Raw genomic sequence first — 17,605 nt, 5'->3', positions numbered from 1 at the left:
GAGGGCGGGGAGAGGGCGGGGAGAGGGTGGGGAAAGGTAGCCACCACGGTTTGCTCGTCGCGGGTTCAGAGGAGAAGCCTGGCTGAGAGCAATGTGGTTTGTAAGTCCCCCCACCTTCTCAGCAGGCTCCCACTTTCTTTCAAGACCAAGTGGCCTTTTAGCCCTCAGTGAGCTAACCTGACCCCCGGCCAGCTGCCTTGGCTCTGCTGGTGGCCAAAGCCCTGTCCCGGTCAAAGGAATGCCAGTGCAGATGCGGCCACAAAGTCAAAGGCCTCCGCACGCCTCCTTCCACAATAGGGGTCGAAGGAGCAGAGCTGGACGTTGCTGGGAGCTGGCTGTCTAGGAGAGAGGAGGCCCCAGGTGTGGAACTGCCCACCTTCCCAGGCAGTCTGCATCGGGAGAGGGAAGTGGCTAGGACACGAGGCTTCCCTCAGCCTGACCCAGACACCACGGTGAGGAAGCAGGGTCTGCGGAGATCCGGGGAAGCGGGGTCCTGGAGAGGCTGGACAGCGGGCACGGCAGGCTGCAGGCTCCAGCCCAGCGCTGTCGCAATACCCACCTGTCACTCCTCTGACATTTACAGCGCGCCTTCTGTGTGCCCGGCCCTGGGCTGTGTCAGACTCCGGGGGGGACCAGAGATTACAGTGCGGAGGGCGGGGCTGCCCCGGAGCAGTGTGCACGGTGTTGGGGGAGCAGGAGGAGGGCTGATGCACTTGGTGGGTGGGGGAGGAGCGTTCTGGAAGGTTTCCTAGAGGTGGTAACGTTGGGCCTGAACCTGCAGTAGGGAAGCACCTATGACGAGGCATGAAGGAGGTGTGAACAACGTGCCCAGTGAGGAGTCTAATGGGGCGGGAGCTTAGCGTGTGTCCGGGAATAGGATAGGTTGGGCACCTGGGAGGTGACATGACTCCTGAGACAGAGTGGACATGATCTGTGGTCCTGGGGAGAGCAACGAGGTCTTGAACTTGGGAGTTTCAAAATTAGAGCTCTTTTAGAAAGAGAAAACATGGGGGGAAATCCATATATATTTAGCTATTGGCAAAGAGGGAAGAAAGAAAAGAAAGAAAACGGAAGGAAGGGAGGGAGGGTGGGAGAGAGGCACTGAAAGCATTGCATTTAATTTGTGGGGCATCTACATTATACAGTGAGCGGGAAGGGGGCATGATTCACTCTTAAGAAACCAACCTCATTCGGCCAGGGCATATCCCCTGATAATACACCTGAGTGGGAATAAAGGTATGTCTTCAGTAGGGAGTGTACACATTCCATAGTAACACAGGGTCCTCGTGGGCATGGCCCATACCCCGGAGACAACTGGAAGAACCCACAGCAGAAACAACCATGTGTTTGCAAATGTTACCCTTGTCCCAAGTAACAGTTCAGCCACCCCTGCTTCACTCCCATCTCCGGGGCTTGTACAGCTTACTCATGCAGTGTGTCATGTAAATATGCATTGAGCATTGAGGGTCCAACATTATGCATCTACTCAATCTTAGCAGTGCGACAGTTTATCACGTATACCCACATTTAAGGACTTTTAAAATAGTTAAGTTTGTTGATTCCAAAGACTGTGTGTGCCCCTTGTGGAATGCGTGTGCTCTTAGGAACATTGACTCAGGGTGTTTCCTGCGGCCTTTCTCTTGCAGTTCTGGTGATTCTATAGTCAGTATCTTAATTACTCCCTGGCGTGGAAGAGTGGTTGCACATGTTAAATAGAACCTAAAGTTCACGTTTTGAAGAGTCTGAAATCTGTATTTGGAGACAGGAATCCCACTTTGAATTTTGAGAGTCAGATTAGAGTCATCAAAGCCTCGGCAATACCCCAGACTACTCATAGGAAACGTGTTTGGGGAGCATCAGACACCATCGCAGTGGCACACAACTGATTGGTTGACCTGAGCCGGTCAATTCCCCAATGACCAGATCAGAGAGACAGCTCCTGCCTGGCTAAAATACCAAACACCCAGCCCCCAAGGGCTCTGTCCACCATGGCCTGGCGTTCAAGCCATTTAATACCAAATCTTTGCTTGAATTATTAGTAACCAAACTCCATGCTGTATTTGAATGCCAAGTCCCCGTCAAGTTGAAATCATTCCAAACCTCAGCAATCCTGTTTTTATAGCAAGTTTGTAAACATAATCTCTTCTGGAACATTTGAGGGACATTTAAGGAGTGCGGTGTCTCACCAACCCCATCAGGATTTCCCCAGGGGGAACCCTGAAAGTCCAGTGACAAATAAAAGAGGTGCCTTGCCTTACCCTCCTTACCACGTGGGACATTTTTATAAACACAGGGATAGGCTAGTCTCTATTTTCTTAGGCTAGCTCGGGAGAAGGAATTCAAACCTTTGCCATTTGGATGTGCATTGTCCATTGTAGTGAGGCAGCTCCTCGGAAGACATAAATCTGTCCCTCTGCTATGGTGTTGTGTTGAGCGGATGCCAGCAGACAATTTCAGCCACCCTTATCCATCCTCCCTAATGGAGCACGGCCATCTCCCACACAGAGCTTCATCCGGCCCTGTGTCCAATGGAAGAACCACCACCTCCCTGAAGTGAGACCTGTTAGATGCTACCCTTTGAACCCCAGAAGCTCCAAGTAATGAGCGCACCCAAGTTTAATTCTTTGCATTCTTTCAGTTTTCACAAATTTCATTATTTGGGGGGTTTGTGCGAAGTGGGCTGCGGGGACTTAACACTGTCCATAGCTTGGACATCCAGAGAATAGAAAGGAGTCTGCACTAAGGAAACCTAAGGCATGTGCCAGCTAGTTCAGCATTCCACATGGAGATGTACTTTATATTTGGATACTTCAAAAATACTTTTGGAAGCCAGGATTTAGAAAAACTAAAGATATTTCATTCCCGGGGGACAGAGGGATCTGCAAATGCCTGGCTCCTGTACAAAGTTCTGTTCCTAAAGTCAGACCTACAGGAAAATGGGTGGGACATCTGTGACTTTATGTTGGAGCAAATGCACCTGTCACTGTGTGCCCCCGTGACTCTGCTTCCCTCTGTGTGCCCTTATGGGCGAATGTTCACCAACAGCTGCATAGGAAGCATAAAACAAAGGAAGCAAAATGTTACCATCCTCTAGTGTTTGTTTACATCGTAGTTTTTACTTTATTTTCTCCTAATTTATTAAACAGAAGTACAGCTCTATTTAAAAAAAAAACACACACACACATTACCAGAAGCCCTCCCCGTGTGGCACTGTTACCTTTCATGTGATACACTTGCCAACAGCTGTTTACTATTGCAATGGGACTCAGGACTGATGAATCCAAGGCCAATGTCGCCTGCTCTGTTTACAATGGCTTGTGTTTAGTGACCACATAGCAAATGTTGTAATAAATTTTTATGAGAGAATTGATGGTTAATACAGGGAAAAATATGTATTGGGATTCTGTTCAACAAAGCCTCCTGTTATAAAATCTCATCCACACTTTGTTGACCTGGTGTGAACACATTTTTATTAGGCACAAGTTAATTGTCGGAAATGGTGGTTTTATAATTTCATGGCGGGACGTAAGTTTATATTTCTTTTTATCTTTCTATATATCTTCCTATTTTGTACCTCCTTTTCTCTTCTGCTCCCACTGCCCCAGACACTCCTGACTGTCACACAGCCTCCTAGGGTTAGGTGTTCAACCTTTGGGACCATTTCTTTACTACCCAGGCCCCCCAGCAGTCACCCCTCCCATACACACCTGCCCAGGGACTGACTGGCACCACCCTCCTAAATACCAGGCAACCTTTGCCACTTTTGACCCAGTTCCTTAGGCTTTGCTAGATGACTAATTGCTGCTCAAATCCCAGAGAGAGAGCAGGAAGGGCCTCAGAAGGGAAGAAGTCCCGTATTCGTTGACTGCTGCAGTGTGTTAGGCCCTGTGCTAGGGACCTGCCACACACTGCATGTGCGTGTCCCCCCAGAATGCATATGTTGAAACCTAATCCTCAGTGTGATGGTGTTAGGAGGTCATGAGGGTGGAGCCCTCATGGATGGGATTAGTGCCTTTATGAAAGAGGCCCTGGGAACTCCCTTGTCCCTCAGGCACTGAGGGACACAGCGAGAAGACAGTGTCTATGAACCAGAGAAGCAGGCTCTCACCAGACATTGAATCTGCAGGTGCCTTGATCTTGGACTTCCCAGCCTCCAGAACTATGAGAAATAAATTTCTGTCATTTGTAAGCCATCCAGTCTATGGTATTTTTGTTATAGCAGCCCGAATGGACTCAGCCACAGTTCCTCATTGAAGAGTTCCAGAGGTGGCGCTCTCATTTAGCAGCTGCAGAGACTGAGCTCAGAGAGGTTAAATATCCAGCCCAGGATCACACAGCTAGTAAGTGGGGCATGGAGGTTTGAACCAGGTGGCTGATGTTAAACTCCTGTTTTCACTAAATCCATGAAGATGTCTCCAAAACGTAGAGATGATTCAGCAAAACCTCTTTTTTTACAGTTGGGGAAACTGAGGCATGGAGGAAGAAATTACTTCCCAACATCAGACATTAGACCTCAAGTGTCCTATGATCTTAGGCAAGCAGCACAGAAACTCACATTTAGAAACTCTCAATCAAAGTTCCAACATTACCTTTGTCCTGGGGTCCACTGTGCCCCAGCTGCTGCTTCTTTAGAATGTAACCTCCTACCTAACCGAAGAATTAACTTATAAAATTAATGTCTTCATTCAAGCAATGTATAAGAGCCAGAGCACATGTGATGAAATACCAGCTTTGCACTAATTTACTGTGTGACCTAGGACAGATGACTTAACCTCTCTGTGCCTCTGTTTCTTCATACGTAAACTAGTGATTACAGTAATACCTGCCTTGCAGTCCTGTGGAATCATCGTGTTCTAAGTGCTTAGAATGGTGCCTGACACAGGATTAACAGTTCAGTCAACATTGGAGGCTAATATTGGACTTATCTTCCCAGATAGCATCCTGTCCCTGTGAAAGGGGATCTTGGACCCACCTGGGAGGAATTCCTAGGAAAGGCAGGCGTGAGGGAGACATCGTGGGTGAGGGGGCTAGGCCGGGGCCCCTTTATCTTACCCCACTCCCTCCGTGCCCACAACACTGCAGCTTTATCCATTTCTGAGCAGATTTGCACGGCAGTCTCAAGCTTGACACTCAGTCCAGGGATTTTAGCAGGAAGACCCAGACATGATGGAGCAGGTGCTGTGTGGTGCTTGGCCTCCCCAGCACCCCCTCAGGACCCACAGTCCCTGTCCCCACCTCACTGGGCGTACTGAGGCCTCGAGAATGACCGTGATGCATGACGCATCACTACCCTGCGTGTGCCTGGGGTGGGCTCTGGAGACATCCTCTTGGGTGGGGTCCAGGCCACTGCTCTGATCGGGCTGAGCTGACACCCAGCTGCGTGGAGGAGGGCTGGAGTGTCCTCAGGGGAGTTGGCGGGTAGGTCACAGCCCAGCCCCCAGGAGAACAGGGAAGAAAGCGGAGGCTGTACCTGGGAATGGGATGCCCAGGCCAACAGGGGCTCCCTTTGCTACCAGGGGACATCTCCAGGGTCAGCCCCAGGAGAAGAGACCCTCATGCAGCCTAAGGATATGAAGAGTCAGTATCCTGAGTGCCTGCCACTGTGTTCCAGATGCGCCACTACATACTTCCAAAGCATCACCTCATTCAATCCCCCAATACTCCTGTGAGGCTCGTATTATTCTTACACCCATCTTACAGCTGAGGAACTGCGATGGTTAATGTCATGTGTCAACTTGACTGGATCATGGGATGCCAGATATTTGGCTAAACATTATTTCTGGGTGTGTCTGTGAGAGTGTTTCTGGATGAAATTAACATTTGAATAGGTGGGCTCAGTAAATTGGTTTACCCTCTCCAATGTGGGGGGCATCATCCAATTTGCTGAGGGCCTGAACAGATCAAAAAGGAGGAAGGAGGAACTTGCCCCTTCCTGCCTGATTGCTTGAGCTGAGACATCAACCTTCTCCTGCCCTCAGTTCCCCTGCTTCTCAGGACTCTGGACTTGGACTGAATTACACCACCGTCCTTCCTACTTGCAGACAGCACATCGTGGGGGCTTTTCAACCTCCGTAACTGCATGAGCCAATTCCTTATGATGTTCCCTTATACACATACAAAGATATGTGTGTGGTTCTGTTTCTCTAGAGAATCCAGACTGTGTGGATTCAACCAATAGGGATGGAGCAGCTCGTGTGAGGTCACACGAGCTACTCCATGAAGAGCCAGCTCCACCTATCTCACTCCCACTGCCTCTCACTTCTTCAGGGACCCCATAGTAAGGCTGGGAAGCAGTGTCCAGGGAAGCATTGTTTCCCAGCATCAATAGCCACGCTGCTATTTACTGTGTCCCTCTTTGCTGACTTCCAACAAGAGTTAAAAATGAATATTTAGCAGATGGTGGCTTTTTCTCACAATGGTCTGTGAATGCCACTGTGGGCAGTGCTGATAATGCCCATGGAAATGAAAAAAATGAATATTTACAAGAGTCACATTTCATCCTGGCCTCTAACTTATTTAGTTTGACCTTGTACAAGGCTTTTTACTCTCTCAGCTCTAAATTTCTCATCTTTAAAAATAAAGTTATGGTGTAAGTTTAGACATATGTCAGTGGAAAAGAATTGAGAGTCCAGAGATAGATCCACACAGATATGGTCAATTGATTCCAACAAAGGTGCTAAGGAAAGTCAGCAGGGAAAGGATGGCCTCTTCATCAAATGGTGCTGCAGAAAGAAATAATAAACCTTGACCCATACATCATCCGGTGCACCAAGCTTAACTTGAAATGTATTATCAACCCAAATGTAAAGACTAAAAATATATTAATAAAACTCCCAGAAGAAAACACAAGAGAAAATCTTTGCAGCTCTGGGGCAGGCAAAGATGTCTTTGATAGAATGCAAAAGGCATGACCATAAAATAAAAAACTGATGAATGGTCCACATCAAAATTTTAACACACTACTCTTGAAAACACCATGAAGAAAAATGAAGATGAGCTACAGAATGGGGAAAACATTTGCAATACATGTGTGTAGCAAAAGAATTGTATCCAAACTAAATAAGAAGACAACCCAATAAAAAGAGGCAAAAGATTTAGACAGACTCCTCCAAAGAACATTCGCTCATGACCCACACACACAAAAAGGTGTTCAACATTATTAGCCATCAGGACAGTGCAAATTAAAGCCATGATGAGATGACAGCACACAGGGAAGGACTGGAATTAAAGACTGAGAATACCAAGTATTGGGAAGAATGTAAAACATTCTTATATATATATATAATGGAATATTACTCAGCCATAAAAAGGAACAAAACTGGGTCATTTGTAGAGATGTGGATGGACCTAGAGTCTGTCATATAGAGTGAAGTAAGAAAGAGAAAAGCAAGTATCATATATTAACACATATATGAGGAATCTAGAAAAATGGTACAGATGTACCTATTTGCAGGGCAGGAATAGAGACACAGACGTAGAAAACGGACATGTGGACACGGGGTGGGGGAGGAAGTGGAGGGTGGGATGAATTGGGAGATTAGGTTTGACATATATACACTACCATGTGTAAAATAGATAGTTAGTGGGAACCTGCTGTATAGCGCAGGGAGCTCAGCTCAGTGCTCTGTGACGACCTAGATGGGTGGGATGGGGGTGGAGGGAGGTCCAAGAGGGAGGGGATATATGTATACATATAGCTGATTCACTTTGTTGTACAGCAGAAACTAACACAACATTGTAAAGCAATTATACTCTAAAAAAAAAAAAAAAAGACAAAATTAGCCTATAGTGACAAAAAGTATCAATGGTTACTTGGATTTGGGGTAGTGGACATTATAAAGAGACACAAAGGAATGTTTTGGGAGTGATAGAAACACTGTGTATTTAATTGTAGTTGTGACTGGTTACTCGAGTACATTGTCAGAGCTCGTCAAACTGCACACATCTAAGGGGTGCATTTTACATAACAACGTGAATATAATTAACATGGCTGAACCGTGCACTTAATATGGTTAAGATGGTAATGCTTATGTTATTTGTTTTTAGCCACGATTTTTAAACAATGGGCACACGTAAAACAATGGGTGCATTTTACTGTATGTAAATTAAAGCTGAATAAGGTTGATTTAACAAGTAAAGCTATGTATCTCTAAGATCTCTTCTAGCTCCTGGAAATCTTGACAGATTCTCAAAATTATCTTCTCTCACCATCATCGAAAAGTCTTCACTTTTCCATACTGCTCAAAATTTTCCTAATAGGATGAAATTCATCTTAAGATAAATTTAGAGGTGGAGTCTTTAAACTTTTATGTGCCATGGACTTGTTGGCAGCCCGTGAACCCTATGGGCTCCTCTACATACCATTCTTTAAAAGAATGAATACATAAGATTTTGAAAGAAAACAATCGTATTAAAAATGTAGTTGCCAAAATATTTTTTACATATATGTTTGCAATATAGTGATATATGTGCTTTATTATCAACACATTAAATAACAAGGAATAGTGACAATCTCAGAATTTACCATCATTTCAAAAGATGAGCCTAAATAAGATTTCGAGTATCTGTATCAACTGCAAAGTGATGTGAAGTTACCTGTGATCTCCACTGGTGACAGAGTTATAGGTTAACACCCCTATGTTCTAATCCTCATTCATAACTGAAGTTAATGCTAAACTTTTTAGTGAAAATGAGGACCACGTTTTCCACCAAATTCATGGACTAAATTCGGTCTGTGGAACGCAGTTTGAGAATCCCTAGTTTAGTGTGTGATTTTGTCGTTCACACCTTGATGTGAAAGCAGCTTTTGACAGCCTCCTTTCAGTTAACCCTGAGATTATCCCCTCACCCACAGGAAGCTGAGAAGGGAGCCTGGAGCACAGGGAGGACGGGGGAAGGGGGTACTGAGAGCTCGCGGAGCTGTATGTAAATGGTGGGGGGTGGCCAACAAGGGCATGTGGAGGGTCTATCTTGAAGTTTCGTGATGGGCTGGTTTAACCTCTCTCCTCCTTTAAATAGCTTCTCAGAAATGTGGCGCAAGGAGGGGCATCTTGTGGGTTCCCCCAGTCTGGAGAGCCCGGCTCCCACAGAAACTGGCAAGAGCTGGAGGAAGGATGGGTTGGCAGCTAGGGGTGGCGTGAGCTCCTGTCCGGACTCTCCTGGAGGCAGGCTGGACCCAGGGCGGACCCTCCCTCCCGCCCCTCATGCAGCTCCGGCGCCCCCAGCGGGCTGCTCAGTGACGGCAGGGCAGGGTCCGTCCCCAGATCCCACCCCACAGCCGCCCCGCTGACTCTCACTGCCTCGAAGGTAGCTTCCACCCAGGGCTCTTGGCTTTGCCTTCAAGGTGCTTTGATTTCTGCCCTGAAAAATTTCCCGAGGCAAAGAAACACAAAGTGGTGGCTATCTGCTGAAATTCCTCACAGATTTACCCACAGCTGAGGCCCAGAGAGGGGACGGGACCCGGCTTGGGTCCCCAGGAAGCAGGGGGAGGGGCTGAGACCCGCGTCAGGTCCAGGTTCGCTGGCTCTCTTCTCCCCTGAGACGTCGGGGTGTGAAGGAAGGACAGCATCGTGGGCAGCGCCCGGGTAGCCCGCCTGTGGACACACAGGTGGTCAGAGGCAGGGTGGGCCTCAGAGATCATCAAGCGTACTTTTATAGAGGAGAGAGATGTGTTCCAGAGAAGGGAGAAGGCTCCTGCCAGCACCAGCGGCTGGAAGTGACAAAACGGTACTTTGGTCCTAGGTTAGCGGTTCCCAAGCCTGACCAGGCACCAGAATCACCTGGAGCGATCGTTCCAAACACGACTCCGGGGACCGGTCCCAAAGCCACACATCAGAACCTCTGTCGAAGGGCCCGACGTCTGCACTGTCACTGAGCAACCCAGGCAGCTCCAGTGTGTGACCAGGCTCGGGGACCATGGCACTGAGCCATTCCCAAGTGTGCCCTGGAAGGGGCTGGGGTGGGACCTCTGACCCCCGCCCTGGGCTCTAGCCATGGGCAGACGGGAGGGAAGAGGGCAAGGTGAGTGTTCTCCCCTTGGGGAGGAAGAACGGACCGCAAATAGGTGTTGCTTCAAGAAAAACCTTAAGCCTCGAGCCAACCATTCCTTTTCGTTGGGTAAATCTAGACCTGAGGGGTTGGGTGCAGGGAGGTGGGGGGAGGGGGACTTCATTGGGTACAGCATCATTTTAACTCTCCGATTCTCTCCATTAGATCCAAAGAAGGACAGAGGCTGCATCTTACTCATTTCTGTACCCCAAGTGCTCAGCCCAGAGACAGGTACACAGCAGGCACTAAATAAATGCTCCTGAATTCCCATTATTAGCTACGCTGCGTGAGTGGCACTTTCACGATAGATTTTTCTGCCGCCTCTTGAGTTTCCGCAGACACTGGGAGTTGCTGAGAATGCTGTATTCCAAGTTAAAATATTCATTATGACACACGCTGTTTGCAATTTCCACAGTCCCAGTCATTACCCCATAATGTGCTTGGGGAAGAAAACAAACCGCTCTTGGAAAGGCAGCCGTGCGGTAGCTGAGGTCAGAGTTCTGTCGCCACACTCAGTGGCTTTTCCAGGGCGCATCTCTGTTGACCGTGACCAAAAGGGACTCTGGACCTGGGAGCACTGGACAGTGGATCTTCAGCCAGACAAGATCCAGTCACACATCTCAGGCAAGGTCGAGAAGCCCAAGGACCCCAGGGACGAAACCCACCCCCTGGCCCCTGACATTTGCTAATTGCAGCATGTTTATTTGCAATGCTGGGGACCCTTTCAGTCATGGGAGCAACATAGAAATCCCTCTGTTTGACATTTTCCCTGCTTATCTCATTAAAAAAAATAGCTGCACAGTGCAGAAGTTTGCTCCTGGTCTCATTAGCTGCCTCCTCATAATTGCAGGTTTTTAAGCAAGCTCAAGGCAGAGCCTCTGATGGAAATTAAACTCAAAGAGAAAGAGAACAAGAAAAATGCGTAGGAGTTGGATAATTGCATGCCTGTGTCTCTAGCGGTGGGCTCAGGCAAACAGAGCAGCAGATGGGGTCTAAGCTGAAGGAAATATGGAAATGAAGCTCAACTCAGACAAATGGTAATCAAAGCAAGCCCTGAGAACATTTCTGGACAAGCCTCTAGCTCTCTAGCTAGTGTTTGTTTGGTGGCTTTACCTGGTAATTGGCTCTGACATTTCCCCCCAACCCCTGACCGCACTCCCTGGACCTCCTCTCCCTCTTGGCCGAGGAGGGTTCTGGCACCTGCTCCCAGGGCTGCAGGTCACTGGACACCAGCCAGGGGACAGTTGGCCTGCACTTTCCCTCCCAGCCTCTCCCGCCCGCTGCACTCACTTTCATCCAGCCAGCTGCTAACCTAACCAGCGCATTTGAGGGCTCTGTACTCTCACAAAGCAGGTGCTAGATTTTTTTTTAACCTGGAATCCTGCTCAGCTCATTCTCCAGCACGGGCGAGAGGAAAAGTCATGGGCTTTGGAATCAGAATGACCTGGTATGGAATCCATTCATTGCCATCTCTGTGACCATTAACCTCTCAGAGCCGCCATCATTAAAATGGTGATAATAACACCCAAACTGTTAGAAGGATTAAATGAGCTGTCTCTGGAAAGTGCTGGCACGCAGTAAGTACTCCATGTATGTTAGTTCCCTCCTCAGCCTCCAGTTTCTAAGAAATCCGTAATGTCCTCTGCAGTGAAGGTCAGACCATTCGGGGGTTTTGGAATTGCTAGCTTTTCAGGGCAGCCTCTCTGGAAGAGACAGTATGGCTCAGGGTTTGAGTCTCCTGTGACCTTGGCAGTAGTCCCCATAATTTTGGGTCTCCATCTCCCTGGTGCCATCAAGGATGTGGCGACCCTGTCCCAGGCCCGCCCTGCTCAGCTGACGAGGTTGCCGTGAGTTCTGGGTGGCTAAGGTGTGAGAACAAGCTCTGTAAACTGGTAAAAGGGAACTTTTACTCCAACCCAAATGGGTAGCTTATGGGAACGGGCAGCTCTGGAAACCCACAGAGGAAAAGAATTCTCAAGGACTTTCATTGGAGACTCCGTGTGGGCTGGTAGCACAACTTTGGTGCAGCTGGTGCCGTGGAAAGAGCCACAGCTTTGGAGTCGGAAGAATCTCGCTGACCTATACCTGCTCTGAGGCTCCAGGCCGATTCCTTACCTGACAGTGGGAAATGGGAAATGCATAATGGATGTAAATGCTCTTTATAAACTGTAAAGCGCAGATCCACCTGTTAGTTTTTTTGTAGTTCTTCACTCTAGCCCCAAGGATGCCCAGCTCAACATTATGTACTGGTTGGTACTTAGTGTAAAATAGATAGTTAGTGGGAACCTGCTGTATAGCACAGGGAGCTCAGCTCAGTGCTCTGTGATGACCTAGATGGGTGGGATGAGGGTGGAGGGAGGTCCAAGAGGGAGAGGATATATGTATACATATGGCTGATTCACTTTGTTGTACAGCAGAAACTAACACAAGATTGTAAAGCAATTACACTCCAAAAAAAAAAAAAAAATCCTTGTAGAAGCGAATATACCCAGACCCTCCCTGAAAGCACATTTATGTCCAAGCAGCCTTTGAAGCAATTAGCCTTAACAAGATATTTATATATATATATTTTTAATAAGTATTTTAATTAATTTATTTATTTCATTTTTGGCTGTGTTGAGTCTTCGTTTCTGTGTGAGGGCTTTCTCTAGTTGTGGCAAGTGGGGGCCACTCTTCATCGCGGTGCGCGGGCATCTCACTATCGCGGCCTCTCTTGTTGCGGAGCACAGGCTCCAGACGCGCAGGCTCAGTAATTGTGGCTCACGGGCCTAGTCGCTCCGCGGCATGTGGGACCTTCCCAGACCAGGGCTCGAACCCGTGTCCCCTGCATTGGCAGGCAGATTCTCAACCACTGCGCCACCAGGGAAGCCCCACAAGATGATATTTAATGCAGATTGGGGTCTGCAGAATAATGGCTCCCTGAAGATAATCCCCAGAGCCTGTGAATATGTTACCTTAAGTGGCAAAATGGACTTTGCAGATAAAATTGAGTTAGGGATCTTAAGACACGAATATTATCCTGGATTACCTAAGTGGGCTTAATGTAATCACAGGGTCCTTAAAAGAAAGAAGACAGGGGTTTCCCTGATGGCGCAGTGGTTGAGAATCTGCCTGCCAATGCAGGGGACACGGGTTCGAGCCCTGGTCTGGGAAGATCCCACATGCCACGGAGCAACTAGGCCTGTGAGCCACAACTACTGAGCCTGCGCGTCTGGAGCCTGTGCCCCACAACAAGGGAGGCTGCGACAGTGAAAGGCCCGCGCACCGCGATGAAGAGTGGCCCCCGCTCGTCGCAACTAGAGAGAAAGCCCTCGCACAGAAACGAAAACCCAACACAGCCAAAAATAAATAAATTAATTAATTAATTAAAAAAAATTACATTTAAAAAAAAAAAGAAAAAGAAAAGAAGGAAGACAGAAACAGGGCAGTCAAGGAAGGAGATGTGACGATCGAAGGGGGGCTCTCTCAGAGCCAGAGAGAGACTGAAGATGCCGTGCTGCCGGCTTTGAGGTGGAAGAAGGAGCTCAGGGATGCAGGCGGTCTCTGGAAGCTGGAAAACGTAAGTGGATTCTCCCCTAGAGCATCCAGAAGGAACGCAGACCTGATATCTTGATTTTAGCCCATTGAGACTCGTTTTGCACTTCAGAACAATAGAGCTGGAAGATAATAAATCTGTGTTGCTTTAAGGCGCCCAATTTGTGTAACTTGTCACAGCAGCAAAAGGAAACGAATACACAGATAAATGGAAACTTCTGCAACTTGCTTACAAAAATCCCAAAGCCCAGGCACAAAAAGGGAGAAACCTGGTTTAGCAGGCACACTGTGGAACAGAGCTTAATGACTAAATGTCAGTGATGTGGCCCTGGTCACAATGGCAGCTTCAGTGTTGAGGTTCTGTTTGTTTGTTTGTTTTTAAAGAAGTAGAGTAACTGGAATGAGAGAGAGGATGTTTTACATTCACTGAGGTCACTGGTCACACAGAAACAGTGGGTTCAGTTCAGGGCAAAACAATTCCAGGAGGGCATTACAAACTAGTTCATCTCCTAAGCGTGAGAGCAGGAACTCTCATACTTTGCTGGTGGAGAGCAAACTGGTACCACTTCATTGGATGGCAATTTGGCAATGTGGATTAAAAATTTAAATGCACGTATCTTTCACTCTAGCAATTGCGTTGCTCTAAATCTATCACACAGATACCTGTACAAAGAGGTATATGCAATGCAAGGATATTCATGATTGCTTTGTTTGTAGTAGCAAAAGATTGGAAACTACCTAGTGTCCATCAACAGGGGACTAGTTTAATGAAATGTGGTTTATTAAACTGCCTATGTTGCTTTTAAAAGAATCAGGTGCGGCTTTAAATACTGACGTGGAATCATCTCCAAAATTTATTACTAGGTTTAAGAAAAGCAAGGTGCAGAATCGTGTATGTAATATTATTGTCTAAAAGAATGCGTATACTTGGCAAATGCATAATTTCTCTTGAAAAGATAGGAAGTGGTAACGTGATTATCTCTGGGGGGAGGATTCCAGAGCCTGGAGGTATGGCAGATAAGGTTTGATTTGCCCTTCATCTCACTTTTACACTTTCTCCTCCCCTGTGCCTGCATTATATATTAAAGAAAAGGAAGATAAAAGGGAAGGAAACAGAAGTCCCTGAAACCAGCTCATGGGTGGGCCTGTTAAAAGAAATGGAATGTTTACTCTGTGCAGAGGGCAAGGCTGAACCAGTGGAGAAGATTTGGTCTTTGAAATAAGGAAGAATTTTCCAGCCATCAGAGCCGCCTGAAGGAGAAGCAGGCTGCCCCCTGAGGAGTGAGTTCTCTGTGGCTGTTGGGCTGATGAAGCTTAGGCTGCGTGAATCTTTCTTGCGGGGCCACAACGGGGTCTCGAGTTTGGAGGACTTAGTAGAGTGCAGGAAGTTTCACCCCAGCTCCATATTATTATTATTTTTTAATAATAAAAAGGATCCTTTAAATGTAAATAGTACCATAATTCATCAAAATACTTAATAATAGTTAACTGCCTCTTAAATATAATCTTATGAACGATGCCTTCTGGAGTTGAAAGTAATGTGGATGCAATCTGTTTAAAATTATCTATTTAGAACATGATAATAGAAGTGGGAAAAAATTAACAATCTCCTATGAAGTCTTCTAAGAAAGGAAATCATAACAAGTTTCTGATCAGATAAATGCCATTCCATTATTAAAATGGGTTAAAAAGAAGTGTAAATAGATTTGAATAGGCATGTCAGTTTCCTGGGTTTTGCCCTTCTCTACAAACTTGACTCTTTAATAGAGTTAAAATTGTATTCTTGTTTTCTGTCATAAGCAAAAAATTCCTTAACGGCAGCTCAGAAGTGACCTTAATGTCTTGGTGAAACATACTTCTTCACCTTCTGATGGTCACTTGGTGCTCCAGTCTCTAGTATATCTGCTGCCTCACCTTTGCTAATCTTCTCAGGCATCTCCATAGGAGGACAAGTGTGATGAATCACCATTCCAGCCACGGTGTCCGTCTTAACTCTCCAAATGCCACCGTTGTGAGGAGGTGCCATCACAGGTTGCCATAGCAACATAGCCTCTGTGACTCAGTAGATCGACCACTCTTAGGCACTGTCCAACTGACACCTGGCACAGCCAATTATTCTTCCCAAAATTCTATTGCTGGGCTCCTCCTGAACCATTACACTTCATGAGCACTTGATGAATGAGTTTCTGACATATCCAGGCAAGGGAGATTATTTAAAACCAATTCATGCTCTTCATTATAAATTCAGTGCTGATTAGGGTCACCGTAGCCACAACCCTTAAGCACTCCTAGGCCTCTCTTCTGACTTGGGCAGCCCTGGGCCACCAGACACTTACTGATCTGGAGGTGACAGAGCCTTTCCCATTGAAGGACTTGGGGCATTTTGACCTTCTTTCTACAAAAGTGGATTGCTAGGGTTTGGCATTGGGCTCAGGTATCTGCATCTCTTGGTAAATGTTATCCAAATATCATTTAAATGATTTACAACCCAACTCCTTCCTCTATTCAACATGCTTATTGATATTGCCAAAGCTTTTGGACCCCAGATCAGGTCTTACGGAAAAATACTGCTCCTTACAGTCATCCAACTAAACATGAACCAGTCTCATCACACGTGTCATGATATCCTAGCCTTCAGGAGAACCATACGGTCGCCTTTTTCCAAAAATGTGTCCAACTCTAGAGCAAGGGATGATGAAGAGTTTACCTCCACCCATCCAATTCCGAAATGATATTTCGAAATTTTCTCCTCCCCAGATATCCATGCCACGGTCACACTGTCCAAGTTCAATGAAATAGTTTCTCTTCATGGTAAACAATCCTCCAGCAATTGTAGGTGACTTTATTGGTGTAGTATCTCCCTCCAGTCCTCTGAGCTTGGAAAAGGGAGCACGACCCCATCTGAAATGCAGCCCCCAGTTGAAGCCCCCTCACAACACAGGGGAGGAGCTGCAGGCGAGGGTCAGCACTGATGGTGCTGGTCACCAGACATCCTACCGTCCGCTAGGCCTCCCGGATGACGGCCAGCAAGGACCCGGCCACATCACAGCTGCTCTGATTGTTCTTCCTCAAATCAATCTCCCACGCTTTGTATTTTTTATTACTTTAATTTTTCCAAGGAGGTAGTTTTGGACATATTCATCTAGTTCTCCTTTCAAATCACTGTCTACAGGCATGATCTCCTGAAGAAGCCAGGCAGGCACGTGGTCTAGGAGGCTGCGCCCAGGCCAGAGCCAGGCACACAAGCCTTCACTGTAGAAACAAATAGCAACACCAGCCACTGGCAAATCCGTTGAGTCAGACTTGTCTGTACATCCTGCATCCCTTGTATCTGCTGCATCTCTGTGGCAGCCAAGCCCTTACTGCGAAGCATATTGAAGGCATGTTTCTGATACCGCAGGTCTCTCAATGCCTGATCACTTTCATTAAAAATCATACCCAGTGCAGAAGAGAACTTCACATTATCTTTTTCTGGATCTTCAGTATGGTTATCTCTCACATCATCAATTTTGTTTGCTTTGAACTGTGATTCTAATACTCCACTTGGACCTCGAGTGACACAGGGATAGAATTTGGGGAGCAAATAGTCCATGGAACCCAGACACCTTGACGAGCACATTCTTAAGTGGTTGTCACTTCACTGAAGTTGAAATAAACAAAAAGCCAAACTGTCCAGTTCACAGGTGTAAAAGAACACCCACAACAGAAATATCGCACGGTGACACTTCCCACTGTAGACCCAGCATAGCTGAAGGGCTGCTTTCAACTTCCTGGAGCCGAAGGTGCTGGAGCCATAAACTGGTGCTGGACGCTGGGTGTGAACTGGCGTGAGAGAGAGAATCTCTGGGGAGGCAGTCGTGGGTTGGGGGCCACACTTCCGGAGCTAGGCCTCCAGGACCCTGACTCCATACTGGAACCACGTGGGGGACTTTACATCTCACTGATGCCTCCGCCTCCCCCCGAGACCAACTGAATCAGAATCAGGAGTCTGGGCTCCGTCCTGGCCTCATCTACTCCCATCCCA

The 17,605-nt window shown here is 47.1% G+C and overlaps 1 non-coding gene and 1 pseudogene across 1 annotated transcript; one reads left to right on the top strand and one right to left on the bottom strand.

Annotated features, from left to right (window-relative positions):
* The first annotated feature begins 6,391 nt into the window (after positions 1-6,391).
* Positions 6,392-6,472, top strand: LOC132351365 (small nucleolar RNA SNORD35). Its single transcript, XR_009498301.1, has one exon. It is a non-coding gene; the product is annotated as a small nucleolar RNA SNORD35 (small nucleolar RNA).
* Positions 6,473-15,569: 9,097 nt separating this feature from the next.
* LOC132351036 (polypeptide N-acetylgalactosaminyltransferase 11-like) lies at positions 15,570-17,307 on the bottom strand (annotated as a pseudogene).
* Positions 17,308-17,605: the final 298 nt, after the last annotated feature.

This window comes from Balaenoptera ricei, chromosome 16, assembly GCF_028023285.1.
Source record: "Balaenoptera ricei isolate mBalRic1 chromosome 16, mBalRic1.hap2, whole genome shotgun sequence".
NCBI lineage: Eukaryota > Metazoa > Chordata > Mammalia > Artiodactyla > Balaenopteridae > Balaenoptera > Balaenoptera ricei.
The sequence above is the reverse complement of the archived record's forward strand: the minus strand, read 5'-3'. Positions and strand labels throughout refer to the sequence as shown.